Source organism: Chrysemys picta, chromosome 2 (assembly GCF_011386835.1).
Source record: "Chrysemys picta bellii isolate R12L10 chromosome 2, ASM1138683v2, whole genome shotgun sequence".
NCBI lineage: Eukaryota > Metazoa > Chordata > Testudines > Emydidae > Chrysemys > Chrysemys picta.
This window is the reverse complement of record NC_088792.1, coordinates 62216318-62226286: the sequence shown is the minus strand read 5'-3', so window position 1 is coordinate 62226286 and position 9969 is coordinate 62216318. Positions and strand designations below refer to the sequence as shown.

The window sequence follows — 9969 nt, the reverse complement described above, 5'->3', positions numbered from 1 at the left end:
TTTCATTGGTGTAATTTCACTGGCTTCAGTGGAGTTATTCCTGATTTTCTCAGTGTTGCCAAGGTTTGAATGAGGCCAAGTGGTGCCCAACACCTTTGGCATACACAATGGTACAAAGCGGAGGATTTGGGGAATTCATACTGAGCCCATTTCTAAATATTACTTTGAAAAAATGTAAACACTTCAAAGAAAACAGTAGCAATATTATTGACCAGGGCCCCTATGCTCACGGCAGCTGCCTAGTATCGAGAAAAGCAAAAACCACAAGAAACAGCTGCCAAGGGGCAGCACAAAGCAGGGAGGCATCTCTATATTATGTTCTTTGCCTCCATGGAGCCACCATTATCCTGATCACAAAGCTCCACAGAAACAGGGGAATGACCAGCCAAGGAGCAGGAGCTGAGGAACAGTCCCGATCAGTGCATGCCAACCCTGCATCAAGTCCACAGTAACTGTTGTGTAAGAATAATACTGCAGCACTAACTCCTGCTGTGGGCTGGGTGCAGCTGTGGACCCGGCAGCCAGTGGCAGCATGGTGACTGGTCCATTTCTACCACGCTAGCTAGTGGGGAGATCAGAGTGCAGCATAGGGAACATGGTTTGTACATGGGCCTGGCTGGGAATCTGTAGGATTTCCATAGATGCTAATCCCTGCTACTTTTCCTTGTATTACCCTGTAGTATACTCATGCAGACTTGGAGGCATGTGTGTGTGGAGAATCTGCCTAAAATCACAGCCCTCGCAGAGCTTTTGTTAAAACTAATGTGTTCCCCTTTCCAACGGTTTTTATGCAGTTTTCGGTCTGATAGGTTTTGGAGAATAGACAACAAGAACATAATGATACCACTATATGCACAGGAAGACTTTACCATGCTGGCAGAATAGCCAGGTCAACAAAATATTTAGTGGTTCTTGATTTTGTAACAGAAGAGCTGTGTGCAGCTCTGTGTGGAACCGTATTGCCAGATTTCAGAGTAGCAGCCGTGTTAGTCTGTATCCGCAAAAAGAACAGGAGTACTTGTGGCACCTTAGAGACTAACAAATTTATTAGAGCATAAGCTTTCGTGGACTACAGCCCACTTCTTCGGATGCATACAGAGTGGAATAAATATTGAGGAGATATATATACACACATACAGAGAGCATAAACAGGTGGGAGTTGTCTTACCAACTCTGAGAGGCCAATTAAGTAAGAGAAGAAAAAAAAAAACACTTTTGAAGTGATCATCAAGATAGCCCAGTACAGACAGTTTGATAAGAAGTGTGAGAATACTTACAAGGGGAGATCCATTAGATTCAATGTTTGTAATGGATCTCCCCTTGTAAGTATTCTCACACTTCTTATCAAACTGTCTGTACTGGGCTATCTTGATGATCACTTCAAAAGTTTTTTTTTTTCCTTTCTCTTACTTAATTGGCCTCTCAGAGTTGGTAAGACAACTCCCACCTGTTTATGCTCTCTGTATGTGTGTATATATATCTCCTCAATATTTATTCCACTCTATATGCATCCGAAGAAGTGGGCTGTAGTCCACGAAAGCTTATGCTCTAATAAATTTGTTAGTCTCTAAGGTGCCACAAGTACTCCTGTTCTTATTGCCAGATGTTAGCTTGATACATGATGCTTTATTGGATGATCCCACTAAAATCTTATGGCAAGAGCCTCCTCTCAGACCAATTTTTCAATATAATTTCATTTACCTCTGCAGAGTTACTCCTAATTTACATTGGAGTAAGTGAAAGGAAAAAAATCAGCCTCTTCCTTTTTTCTGGGCCATGACATAATGAATGTAGGATTTATGAAAACAGCAATCCGAAGTTTAATGAAATAATTGCCTTTATTATGGCCACAGTCCTATCAAAACGTTTCCATTGGGCATACCTAGAGATTTTAACTCTAAACTGAAAATGGATGTAAAAGGTCCCCACCAATGAGCAAAATCACTTGAAAAAATGACCAGAATTTGACTGCTATGCGCTTGCTATGCTTTGTTAAAATGAGCATTTATATAATACTTTGCCTCTTCAAAGAAGTCCTTTAGCATTAACTAATTAATCCTTACCGCGTGTCTGTAAGGTAGGAACTCACACATTCTTGTCTCCATTTTGCTGCTAGGGAAACAAAGAGAGGGGTTAAGTGACTTTCCTAAGGTCAAATTGCCAAAGCTGCAATTAAAACTCCGGACTTCTGGCTCCCAAATCTGCAACTGGTCTTTGACACCGAACTTCTTTTCTTTATTCTGCACAACAGAGAGGCTCTTTTTATTTCTTTATGATAAAGTCTGTCAAGATCCACAAATTAGGGGGGATACGGGGGTCCCTATCATAACAAGAAGCTTTCTAAATCAAAGTACTGGGTGGAACCCAATGCCACCATTATTATCCTCTATACCACAGGAATCTATAATGCAATAGCCAAGACTATGAAAGATGAAGATGAAATGATATTTTTCAGCTACTCTTGAGAAGTAGAACATATCTTGACCTGATTAAAAGATCCTATTCAAAGGAGATCAAGGTTTTACATTACTCTTTGTGAAACTGTGGGTAGGGTTGTGTCGGAGAGATGGGAAACCCCTATTGATCCAGTTAAAGGGATGTGGGAGGGAATTTAACAGCAAATTGAGTAACCACAGGATTCGGATTACTCATGTTATTGAGCATCAACATAAAACGGTATTTGCTGTGAAGCTGAAATGGTGACTCAGTTCCATAGAAGAGGGAAAAAAAAGAATTCTGGGAGGCCATGAAAGATTGTTGTTATCAAATATTTATAAAATCCTATGCATTTACAAAGTGCTTTATAATGTAAGGCATGTTCGTTCCCCCACAGAGTTTACAGTCTAAATAAGGCAAGACAAAACATAGGACAGACAGTCAGAAGATGGGGAAGCTAGGGGTTACAAGCAGTGCTTAATTTGTGCCAGGGCTGAGCCCCATGGTGCCCCTCTCAGCTTGGCAGTTCATAGCCCCAGAACCTCTGGGCTTACATCATCAGTTATGAAAGTAAAAAAAAGTTCCGTGAGCCCCAGCACCTAATTTCTTGAGACCCAGGATCTTTTTCATTACAAATTAAGCACTGGTTACAAGTGCTTAGAAAAAGGGATGAGATTTCTTGAAGAAAAGAGAAGGACGACTCTTGACATTGGTGAATGGAGACAAGATTATTCTAGGAATTAGTATTCCAGACATAAGGACAACATTATTATAAAAAATACAAAGCAAAATGTGGGAGAAGAGGATACAGGAAGGAGAAGAAGAGAGGATTAGGATGTGCAAAGGAAGTAGGAGAGAATTACAAGAGGCAAGGAGAGCAGGTAGGTAAGCAAGGCAATATTATGTAACACCTTCAAAGTGAGGAGGAAAAGCTTGACTATTATGTGGTAAAAGAAGGAATGGCAGTGAAAGGATGCAATCAAAACAAATAAGGACCGGTCTATTTGGGACTATGCACTAAATTTGAGATATAGATCTTTGTTCTTTATATACTACTGTAGAAGAAGGTAATAGTTCTAGACTCACCTACCTATATATAAAACACTGTATATATACTACTGAAGTTATATATAAATTTTATTGTGCAAATAAACTACAGGAGGGTACCCTGAGGATGGATGCTTGCTTGTGCTTTTTATAAGATGAAATGAGTATATTTTTCCTTTGTTTCCTTGCTGTAGCAAAGTCATCTCCTCCATCCGTAAAGGCAGAGGGGTGAAAAACCTATGGAGTCAGAGTGGCACTAACTCTTTTCCATGATCTCAGAGAAATTGTTCTACCCATGGGAAGGAATGGGCCATTGCTGGGTGGAGGGCACAACCACTGTCCCTGGCGTTGTAGAAAAAAAACCCTACAGGATTTAGCAGCTCAGTTAATGCAGGCCCTGTGAGAAGAAATTTACACATCGTCTCCATCCACAATGTGGAACATACTTACAGGGACATCCTGGGGGCAGTGGCTGGCAGGTGAATAAGCCAGGAGCCTGTACATAAGTACGGTGACAGCATGCGGTTAGCTGCCCTAGCCTCCAGAGATCCATTCCATTTGGAGGCCAAATCACCTGCCATTTCCCTGCAAAGGAGTAACCCCCTTTTCTCCAATGGAACACTCAAGAGGAAAAAATACTTGAGTGAATATTTGTGGTTTCTCATCCCTTTTCAAGAATCATCCACATAATGGAAAATCAGGATGTACCACAAACAATCAGGGATTATTTTGCTTTCTCCTCTCTTTGGGAGTTATTTTACTAGTTACTGCGGTGGAGAGAGAGGATGTGTCTATCTCAGAGAAGCGATCAGTTTGGTGATTATTATTCATATAGTGCATACAGTAGGTCGGCATGGTGCTTTATATGTATAAACTGAGACAGGTGCTTGCCTTAAGAATCTTGCAATCTAAAATATATAGCTACACAATAAAGACAACACTGAGGGAGGGTTTTACTTATTGAAGTAACAAAACATGGCTGGAGCAGGAAAAGCACTTAAGGGAGAATGAGTCTTTATGTATGCTTAATGTTTCATGGGCGGGAATTTGGGATTGCAATCATTTGACTTATCAGGTAATGTTAGCCACTAACCTCTTTGGTTTTAGTATGGTTAACAAATCTCCCATCGTCAGGTCTTGGGGAGGGAATGTGGAGCACTTGCATGGAGCTCAGCAATGGAGTGAGTACTGAAAGAAGTGATTGTGAAGATGAATTTGTAGGAGCAAAGTCAGGCTGTCTCATTGCAGCTTATTTTATTGAATGAGGAAAGAACCTGTCACTTGTCTTATAATCAGGGGACCACATTAGAACCCAGCATTATGATGGCAACTGATAATGCAGGAAAGGGGACTAAAAATAAGCAGGACTAAAAAGAGTTAGAAAATAATTTCAGAAGTTTCTCTCCTACTTAAAACATTTGAATCCTTAAATGTAAATGTTCAGTGTTGTGAAATGTTGTGGGGATGTGTATTAACCAATGATTTCCACTAGCATTCATGGGAGATGCATAGCTATATTTTGCTGCATTGAAAGTACATTCCTAGATGTTTAATAACCAAAATATACAATGAGATTAATAAATTTTAGATTGTCTAAATCAACAACACAGGCAATTAACACTACCAGAGAGTTTCAAACTTCTTTTTATGTAGATTCCCATAGATAAATCCCATAAGATCAATATGCCAAATTTATTTGAATTATTCAGTTCATCACTGTTCAAGATTCACTTAACTTATTTAATCATATAAATCACTAATCTTCCCATTTCTGGCTTTTATCTCCACTTTACCATCAAGGGTCCAGTCCTACAGTACTAAATCAACTGGGTACCCATTCTTACAAACTTTTCACCTCCTGAGACCAGCACTCCAGTTGCTCTTCCTACAGGATTCTCCATCTCCCAGAAGCTTCCAGACTTTCTTCCTCATCAGTCTATTTAGCCAGGACCCAACGGAGTATGAGACTAGGCCTTGTCAGTCAAAATCTCATGCACAGACTTATAATAACCAGTCACTTAACTGTTCATAATTAGTCTTTAGTTACATACAAGTAACACAGCACACTAAAGTTATTTGGCCACATTCTGGCCAAATGTGATTCCATTGACTTCATTTAACTGAGATCAAAGGCTGGCTTATTTTGTTTAGAAACCATGTAAAACAGGTTTACACATTTTTAAAACTTTGAATAACCACCAATACATTTGCACATTATATTTACTCCATATACGAGCCAATCTACCCAAACACAATATCCATAAATGATTTTTATTTGTCTAGTTTCATTCAATTTTGTTTGGACTCATTTAGTTTAAACTCTCTCCACTGAAATCCAAGGGAGGCCACCTGAGTAAAAGGTGAAGGAATTGGGAAGTTGGCTTTGTATGATTTTGTAAATTGTAAACCAGATCTTATCCAACATACTGTCTTCATTCTTATGTAATAAAGTAATCTGCATGGTCAACGATTCTGTTTAGTTTTAAAAACAAGTAACAATTACATTCGGTTTTAAAGTTTTTGAAATAACATTTGGTCATTACCTGGGGAAATCCCACCCGTTACAATCTCAGGACCCAACCCTGCAGCCCTCATTTAGGTCTGTAGTCCTAGTCACCTCACTGGGTCTACTCACATGGGTAAGAATTGCAGGATCGTCTGTTTGGGTCAATCTTGCTTACAAAAGCAGTCCCACCAAAGAAGAAACAGGCAATTGTAAGTGCATCTATAAGTCAATGGAAATTTTCACATGAGTAAAGCAAATTAGGTCCTTAACATTGTATTGTTTAACATCTCTCATAAAAGAAAATGAGGTCTGACAAAAGCAATGTCCCCTCCTTAGCCTGCCTGAACTGGAACTTTAGATGCTGTAGTTATTTCAGTGGACTCAGGCTGGTTCATTGGTAGACATCTTTTAGCATGAAAACCTATTGGTATTTCTTTTGTCTCTCTTCAGCGGATATACAGGACTAAATTTTGAGCTGCCGACACAAAATTGCATGTGCATGTATTTCTACAGTAGAACCTCAGAGTTACAAACACCAGAGTTACGAACTGACTAGTCAACCACATGCCTCATCTGGAAACAGAAGTACACAATCAGGCAGCAGCCAAGACAAAAAAAAAGAAGCAAATACAGTACAGTACTGTGTTACACATAAACTACTAAAAAGATAAATAAAGGGAAAGCAGCATTTTTCTTTTACATCATAAAGTTTCAAAGCTGTATTAAGTCAATGTTCAGCTGTAAACTTTTGAAACAACCACCATAACGTTTTGTTCAGAGTTATGAACATTTTAGTTACGAACAACCTCCATTCCCAAGATGTTCGTAACTGAGGTTCTACTGTAGTCCTAAAGCCATTTGAAGGCACATTTTAAAAACTATAACACCTGAAAGGTTCTAGAACTCCAGCCACTAAAATGCTCATCCTTGCACAAGTGCAGATATTTTAATTTTTTAAAGTATGCACACAGATGTTTACAGGTATGCCTGCATGCTGTTTTGCATGTGAACCTGTGAAAACCCAGGCAGAGGGCTTGGTAAAAATGTATCACAGAATGCATTATCTACACTGTCATTTGCTACATGTATTTTGTGCACAGTATTATATATTTACTATGTGCATTTTTATAATATAGTACTATTAAAATACATTCCAGCAGTTTGACTACAGGTGCATTTTTCAAGGACAGTATAAAAGTGTCTACTATGATACAATTTATAAACTTATTGCTATATTACAGTCACATTTACAATCTGCTTGAAAAACATACTTATATAATACCACACACAGAGTGCAATTCGATTTTGATGGTAAGATTCCAACTTAACTCCCAAGTTCGGCTGATCAAAAGATGTGAGCTGGGCAGCAGAAACACTAAGAAATCCCTCCCGCTCGCAAATGCTTATTGCCTTTGTAAAGAACTGACAGCCAGAACGGTTTACAGATTTGTTGTTCAGACAACAATCAAGCCAATGTTTATTTAACCAAAAGGCAGTTCCATATCTGGGGCTATACTGTGTGTTCAGTTCATGACAATAATCTTCTTCCTAACATTGAGCGGCACTGTCTGAAGACCATTTATGACTTTTTCTACGGAAAAACTCACATTATCTCAATGGACAACCTGAAATACTGTAAAGGACCAACGAGTGTCCCTCCCTCATCCCATTGGGCTGTAGTTGCCATGACCCCACCTTTTCCCTGTCACTTTGGGGATGTTAGTGGCAGCAGTGGGGCTAGCCTCATGGAGTCTGTGCATTAAGTGGAATGTAGGGAGCAGAGTGTGACCAACCTGTGCACTCAGATGAAAGTCAGCCCAAATTTGTATAAAGAAGCACTTCTACGATGGATACCTATTAACTAATTTTCAGATTGCAGAAAATAATGAAGGGCAGTCCTGTGGCAACAATGACGGGTTTTTGCCAAACCTCTTCCCTTTTTTGAGGTCTACCATCTGTAACACCATGCACAACTCATGGAGTACAGAAGAACCTGAAAGCATAATAAATAACAACAACAACGAGCACCAGTTAACCATTTCAGTCCACAGGCAGTCTTACTTAAGTCACTTTTCAGAGATAAATATGGGTAAAGAAAACACAGGATAGAATTTGGGCTCATTGTATTTAGTCCTAGAGATATCTTGCTGTAGTGTGTAAGGGTTTTTCCTTTTCTGAGTTGCTGTCAAAGACCTAGATGAAGTAAATAAATAGAAAGAAAGCTATGACAGACAATTTGTAGATGAAATGTTAAAAGACTGCTGGCTGAAACTTGCAAATCTGCTCATTTAGCTCGGTAGAAGACTGCTCGACTGGGAAACAGACGGTCCGAGATCTAGTCCCACCAATGACCTCTCCATGAAAATTAATTAATTGGCATGTGTTATGCTTTGTTAAGGGAAGGGAGTAAGATACTTCATGAATATGAATTAAATCCTTGTTGAAGCCAAAAGGTCCTCTTTTTGAACCATCTCTGTCTGCTTCTCCAATCTATGCACCATAGAGGTACATAATGAAGTTGTAGGCAAGTAGCATATATTGTGTTTGTGAACATTAAAAGAAAAAAGCAACTATGTGCTCCATATTCCCCCAAAATATGATACAGTTAATTATTAATAGCCTCCACATTTGAACATACAGAGACAGAAAGGTCATTTGGGTCTGAATGTTAACACTCTGACGCAGATTCAGATCTATAAAATGAATTGGTGTTGATGTTTAGTAGAAATGATATATTGGGAACATATGTTTAGATAGCTGAAAAGTGCCACTTAGCTATAAAGAGAACCTGACATTTTAATGTCACACGATTTGATCATGTAACCTTTACTCCTGTGAGCAGCATTTACCCGCACTAGTAGTCCATTGACTTCAATGGAACTACTCGGGCATGAGAAGGTTGCAGAATTGAGACCACAATCTTGGAAGTTTTATTTAAAAACTATAACCATACCCCATGAGGGGAAAATTCACTTAGAATGAGGAGTTAAAACTATAGCAGGGGGATGAGGAGAAAAACCTATGGAAGTGCTGAATTTCTTTGCTTTACTGATGAAGTCCAGAGCAGTGATAGTTCCACAACTCGGGTGGATGCCATAAAAACGTTTGAAAAGTAACTGAGGAAGTACTGAAACAAAGAGTTATACAATCAGTTTAAAAAAAAAAAGTTCAAATGTGTCAAAATAGTCTTAGCAGACAAAAAAGCAAAAAAGAGCAGAAGTAAATTAATCTTCCCGAAGTACATTACATAAGGGGAAATGCTTGGTAGTCGTTATTTGCAGTAACAACTCAAGACAAATGAGTAACTGGTGCGTTAGTTCTGATGAAGGACATGTGAGAAAGACAATGGCTTTCCATTTTTAAGTTAATCAGCACCCAAGTGATGTATTTCTGAAAAATAATAAAATGGATTAATCAGGAGCTCAGGGAAAGAAGAGGGCAGACATTTTATTTCCACCACGTGTGGATGAAATATACATAACATAATAAAGGGCTGCTGTCGACTATCTGCAGGAAGAGCACCTGGAAGATTAAAGCTGTGGACATAACATTAACAAAGTACAGACCACACTGAATTAATGAGCACTGGAGATAGACATTCAGTAGAGTCTTAATTTATTTTCCTTTTCTAGCTCATCCTTTAAGAAAATGACAGTGTCTTCTTATCGATTTTACACTCAGAGATCAATCAGAATTGCCCTGACTCAGACAAAATTTACAGCACTCCCTGACACTGCCTGGAGCATCTGGGCCTAAACAGACATTACAAGGAAGCAATAGATCATGTTTGTATGTAGAGCTTGACATGCTTAAAAATAAGCTAATCTGTAGTGGAATTTCCTTCTTTTTGACAAGTTGCTCTGCCCAGCTCTTCGGCCCCTTGTTATGAATTTCTCTCCCAGTTCTACTATTAATTATAACATGCGTATACGATTCATGTATTTAGGCCCTGAGGGAGGTCATCTGCTCTGCAGTTTTAG

General features: G+C 39.0%; 1 long non-coding RNA gene across 8 annotated transcripts in view; it reads right to left on the bottom strand.

The window, feature by feature from the left end:
• The window catches only part of LOC135981334 (uncharacterized), a 92191-nt gene that overhangs the window by 15277 nt on the left and 66945 nt on the right, over positions 1-9969 (bottom strand). For all 8 annotated transcript variants that reach the window (XR_010598296.1, XR_010598301.1, XR_010598297.1 and 5 more), the window contains 2 exons: positions 6119-6208; positions 2064-2112 (listed from right to left, as the gene is read on the bottom strand). This is a non-coding gene — a long non-coding RNA (uncharacterized LOC135981334). The remainder of the gene's footprint in view (positions 1-2063; positions 2113-6118; positions 6209-9969) is intronic.